This window comes from Schistocerca cancellata, chromosome 12 (assembly GCF_023864275.1).
Source record: "Schistocerca cancellata isolate TAMUIC-IGC-003103 chromosome 12, iqSchCanc2.1, whole genome shotgun sequence".
In the NCBI taxonomy this organism is placed as follows: Eukaryota; Metazoa; Arthropoda; class Insecta; order Orthoptera; family Acrididae; genus Schistocerca; species Schistocerca cancellata.
In genome coordinates, this window is record NC_064637.1 from 145,017,338 (window position 1) to 145,023,915 (window position 6,578).

Consider the following 6,578-nt stretch of genomic DNA (forward strand, 5'->3'; position numbering starts at 1 on the left):
GTAGAGTTCATAAGACTTCATTTAATCACACGTCTTTAAAGTGCATCAGTCTATCAAGTTTTAAATCCTCTCGTAAACAGATCTTTACGGTGTAGCACGTACTGACATCAGCTCACAGCCCTTTTACTCTATAGTGAATTTTTTGTGACCAATCATAGTTTGAAAACAAAAGTAACATTTGTTAATATGTATCCACTTTTTCAAAGGAAGTGGTAACTGTGCTGCAGACTCTACACTTCAGTTACAAAGTGTGACCTTACACTTCTTAAATAGAAAAACACACACAAAGTGTGGTGTCACCGCCAGACACCACACTTGCTAGGTGGTAGCTTTTAAATCGGCCGCGGTCCGTTAGTATACGACGGACCCGCGTGTCGCCACTGTCAGTGATGGCAGACCGAGCGCCGCCTCACGGCAGGTCTAGAGAGACGTACTAGCACTCGCCCCAGTTGTACAGCCGACGTTGATAGCCATGGTTCACTGAGAATTGCGCTCTCATTTGCCGAGACGATAGTTAGCATAGCCTTCAGCTACGTCAATTGCTACGACCTAGCAAGGCGCCATTTATCTTTTGCTGGTTATCTTATAAAGCCTGTACCGTCAGACCTATGTTCTCCAATTATGGAATAAAGTTAAGTATTCTACCAGTTACCTCCTGTTTGCTAGTCTTATTTCTCTGACCTGTTCCAGACCTCACGACCGTTTGCGTGAGCTTTAACAGCGTGCATTTCGGCCTCCTCAAGAAACACGGTGTTGGCACTTATGTCAACACCTCACAAAGTCCTCAAAAGCATCATTGACTGGTTTTTGCAAGTTGTCTCACCTTCAGTGAGTGTATTCACTTCTGCGCGTGTATTGGGGTACTACACCAAAGAACAACACATGGCAAGGAAATGATAAATTTTGTGGAAACTTCTAAATTCTAATAGCTGTTGATGAGAATTTAAACTGGAAAAAGCACATTTTGGAATTCCTAAGACAACTTCGTTCAGCCACATTTGCACTAAGCATCTATGCAAATCGTGAAAAGAAACAAATCAGTAAGTTGACATATTTTCATTCAATAATGTTATATGGGTAATGTAACACACCTTGAAGAAAGTAAGTCATCAATGTGCAAAGATGTACTGTAAGAATGTGTGTTGCTTGCCCACGATCATAGTGTAGACATCTGTGTAATGAGTTGGGCATTGTGACTACTGTTTCAGTATATTTATTTTCTAATGGAGTTCGTTGTAAATAAAACACTATAGATTAAAAGGAACAATGATGTACACTCTTTGACCTAAAACTCGACCGGCGGCCGGCCGCTGCAGGGGCTAAGTCCGGCTATCTGCACAATCTGGCAACATCCTGGAGGAAGTCTTGACCCATATTAGGGAAGCCGTAGACTGTTTACTCTCGTGGTGTAGCGGTACCGTGCGATATTTATGTCTACAATTTCTGTGGATCGAGACCAGCTGGTGCAAACATTTTTTGTAGCTTCTTCTGTCTGAATGTTGGAGAAGTGAATGTAATGGCAGTGCAGATGCAATCCATTTCACTTTGTCACACCGATAACAAACTTTTATCCAGCAACCATTTTGCTGAAGATTTCTTGCAGACTGTTCTCCTCTGGACGCCGTATGCGGCAAAGCTCCGGGATCCATTTCACTACAATCACAAGTAAATGCACTATCACAATGTTGACAAATACTTGCTACGACGCTGCCAATTCTCAGCTCTCTTACAAGGCAGCTCTTTAGCGAAATGCTTGTCGTGATTGTCCGATACGGTTCTTCAAAGGGGAGACGCGCGAGCGCGTTTGGTTTTTATGCGGCGATCTCCCCTGATAGTTTCTGACGTCGCCTTGTGGGCTGTGTATACATTTGAGGCATTCAATTATCATTAATCCAGAATTGAGGGTTAGGTCTCAAAACTAAACCGTTTTTTATCCATTGGCATTATTTATTCAGACGGAATCAGCACAAGACTATCAAACAAAGCCTTCCATTTACAGTTGCAACACTCTGACCAGCAGTTGACCCAAGGGTAATTCACGGTCATGGTCCGAAATTAGCAGCTATCTGATACTGTGGCATAGTCCGTACTAAATTTTCGATTCCGCAGCACCAGTTTATCTGGTAACACTGTTAAATCATCAGGAGTAGTTGCAGAATTGTGCCAGCGTATCTGTCTTGCCATTGACTACGTATCTCATTGATCACGAAGTGCCGAAGTAAAAGAGTGTATTCTGCATGACGTAACATTCAGTATTACCTTCTTTCACAGCCACTCTTCATCTGCATCGATCCCAAATAGGGATGTGAAAACTCTGCGAATGAAAGAATGTCAATAATAATCGTAACAAGAACAAGCAAGTAATGAAGGAAGTTTATTGCAATGCAGAACGAGAATGTCTGTGAAATCAGAAATCTATAAAAATAGGTTGATCGTTGAGTTGGCACAATGCAAATATCTTCTTAGCATTTTGTTACTGAATTTAGTTCTGGATGTTTGCAGAGAAAAAGGAATATTCGGCGCTTCTCGCTAGTGTAATATGTGAACCACCAACTACTCTTTCCTTAGAACACGACTCAAGCAGGTCCCCAAGTAGTTACCAAGACACTGCTGCATTCTGTTCCCTGACATTGCTCTAATGACATTTAATGCAAATAGTTCAGATTATGAAATACAAAACGTATTGCAGGGTTCCTAAGATCGTAATATTAAATTTGCGATGTAGATGGCACTTGAACGTGACTACTATCCAGATGACTCGTCAATATAAAAAGAAAATATTATGACAGTTTAGCACCATTACTCAACATGAATTCTGAAGTTGGGTGACTGACCGCAGAGGTGCTATACGTCGTCAAGAATATACGAAGTACCAATCGCACTAACAATATGAAGATCGTCTTCGACAGCACGCCACTTTAACATTGTTATGTCCACCCTACTCCAGACAGCCCTCGGTGGAGCTGCACTAAGTTGCCGATGTAATGGAAGGCCTTCAAACTGACAACAGACCACACATTGAGAAATACAGGCGAATTCTTTTGCAGCGTAAGCTTATTTTAACTAAACCTCAAATGATTGGATAGCAACATATTCCTATTCAAAAAAAGTAAAAATGTAACATACTGTTGACGTCAAACGGACATTATCTACGACCTGTCTTGTCTCCTACTCATCTATATTATCAGGTGTACTATCAAAATAATTAGATATAATAGATGCTAATGTAATGCAGTGATACCAGATGGTGGGTTCAATATAATATTGATGCGAAAATAAAACAGAATTCACAATTGTGCAGTTGTGCATTTTCGTACGTTTTCACCTCCAGATCTACCACAGATAATGCATACTAACAAACTTGGTCATTGTCCCTGTAATTTTTATCCTCTTATTTCAGACCGAGTTGATGAACAAAGTAAAATTCGTGACTCCTATAGATGCTTCGAATGTGTTCAGTAATTTTGGCAACTCCTGTCAGTTTGCTAGCACACACATGTGACAGGTAGCACCTGATTTGAAACTTACCGAAAGGAATTGATAAGACACTTATTTCGCAGCAAACCTGGAACTGCTTTCGGAGGCAATTACCGTTTTATAAAGTCACTACTTTACAACTATGATGCCAAGGAATTCCTGCATAAACACTCTCATTGCCATAATTGCGGCTGCCGTAAATAGACAAGGGGTAGATTCTGCATGACATGACCTTGTACTCACAAAATATTTATAACTTAGTAAGATTTCTTCAGAGGGAATATTCAGAATATTTCTTACAGATGACAAGAAAATGTCAGGTGAATTTAGCAGGATAAATCAGTCCCACAGCTGCAAATCATTGATATGCCAACAGGGTTGCCAAGGATGCCTTCAACGTTGCAGTCTGGACCACGCTGACAGCAAGAAGTACGTGTTTTCGTAGCCTGAATATTCCATGATAGCCGGCCGGTGTGGCAGAGCGATTCTAGGCGGTACAGTCTGGAACCGCGTGACCGCTACGGTAGCAGGTTCGAATCCCGCCTCGGGCATGGATGTGTGTGATGTCCTTAGGCTAGTTAGGTTTAAGTAGTTCTAAGTCCTAGGGGACTGATGACTTCAGAAGTTAAGTTCCATAGTGCTCAGAACCATTTGAACCATTTCATGATAGGATCCAGACATCCAGTCTATCGCGAGAGATTCTGCTCTCCAAATTTTAGATATTTGGTGTGGCCATGTGCCTACAATTCAGTAATAACCCTCTGATTGTTGTTCCCATTTTATGTGATTCATGTGACGAGAAAGCCCTGCCATGGGTTATCTATATGTCTACTGAAAGCAAGCGACATTACATAATAGCACGAAGCCTGTCATATACTTTCAGATAAGATTTCCTGAACGTCAGATATACTGGGTGATCAAAAAGTCAGTATAAATTTGAAAAGTGAATAAATCATGGAATAATGTAGAGAGGTACAAATTGACATACATGCTTGGAATGACATGGGGTTTTATTAGAACTAAAAAAATACAAAAGTTCAAAAAATGTCCGACAGATGCCGCTTCATCTGATCAGAATAGCAATACTAAGCATAACAAAGTAAGACAAAGCAATGATGACGTTCTTTACAGGAAATGCTCAATATGTCCACCATCATTCCTCAACAATAGCTGTAGTCGAGGAATGATGATGTGAACATCACTGTAAAGCATGTCCGGAGTTATGGTGAGGCATTGGCGTCGGATGTTGTCTTTCAGCATCCCTAGAGATGTCGGTCGAGCAAGATACACTTGCCGCTTCAGGTAACCCCAAAGCCAATAATCGCACGGACTGAGGTCTGGGGATCTGGGTGGCCAAGCATGACGAAATTGGCGGCTGAGCACACGATCATCACCAAACGACGCGCGCAACAGATTTTTCACGCGTCTAGCAATATGGGGTGGTTCTCATAACACCCCATGTCATTCCAAGCGTGTGTCAATTTTTACCTCTCCATCTACATTACTCCGTGGTTTATTAAGTTTTCAAATTTATACTGACTTTTTGATCACCCGGTATATGATATTAGCATCCTTACCCCCATCAAGAAGGATTTCTTGTTGTTGCATTTTACATGTATTTTACTACTGAAGGCATCAGGTTTCTTCCTTCCCACATAGCAGACAATGGCTGCCACTCTCACTGTCACATGTCATAACCTAATTCCTTCAGCATCATCTGGTTTAACTTCGACTACAGTTCGTTATCCTTAAACATATGCCTATACTTCAAAAACAAGTATCATCTCTACGTAATGTTCACTGTGGCGTTACTCAAGAAGCTTTTCGGATAGAAGCGAAAATTGTTTAGCGGATGAGAATTTTATTTCGTGGTCCGCCTCAGAACGAAAGAAATAAAATAACAGTAAGAGCAGCAGGCTCATCATATCAAGCGTGGGCACGGTCAACGGAGCGCCCTGAATTTGGCCATCTGCCTCCGAATTTACTTCCTGATAGCCCAAAGGCGCTGTCGCTACAAAAATATCAGCATATTCACACGGGAATTACTATCCACATGTAACTGCTAGAATATCTTGCTACATCAGATATCTGACGCTCGAGCTGAGCTGTTGATTTTTATCGAACCAACCTGCTGTGTTTAGGAAATTGATCAGAGCAAATTGATGAGTTTATTATTTTGGTATAATGTATGAAAACCCACTTTTCCCACTTATCCTAAATAGTCCACGATTGGGTTTAGAGCTAGGTAAATAGTATCCAATGTGGATAGAATGGCAATGAATATTGAAACGAAATTAATAGAATCATGGGAAGGCGATTTGGTATCGATATGCAGGGCATGAGAGTTTTCTGATGTAAAGGTCTGTCTCTGACATTGGAGAGAAGGGGGCTAGGTTTGTCTGTATTCGTACGTTAAGCTCATTGAATAGAAAAGCGCGTGCTGGGGAGAAGACAGCCGGGAGTTTCAAGTGCTTGAAGTTCTGGAGCCTTGATTGGCCAGGACGCACACGACCCTCGCCGTAGGCAGGGAGAGAGCGGTAGCGTGGCAAGAGAAAGCCACTTGCCTGGGGACGACTGAAGCAGCCGGATGGACTGAGGAAGTGGCGGAGCAAAATGCTCTCCGCAAAGGGAAAGGATGTGAGTTATTTAAGGCTTTAATGTTCCACCTTTCGTGGAAACCTTCTCTTTCAGGGTAGATTTAATTTAATATAATGTTTTGGAGGGAACCAAATTGTTTATAGACAGGGAAAAGATAGGCCAATGTGAGAATACTATGTCGCGACCGTGAAGAATTAACTTGAAAGTTAACGGAATTTGATATCTCGTTTGAGTAATTCGGTGAACATTAAAGTTTTAGAATTCAGTTTTAAAGCAGGTGCAGGTACGACACAAATATGATACATGTGACGAACTATTATAGCCTAAAGAGCTGGCACTCACCATATGGAGCTGATGAGTGGAAAACTGAGTGCTAGGATCCATTAGTTTGAGTAGGAATGTGTTGATTTACCATAATTCTTTTTAGTAATGGTCAATTTAAATTCATGAGTTTGGTTAGTTTGTTTCTGGAAGTGTAGGAAAATATTATGTCGTGGCTTTAA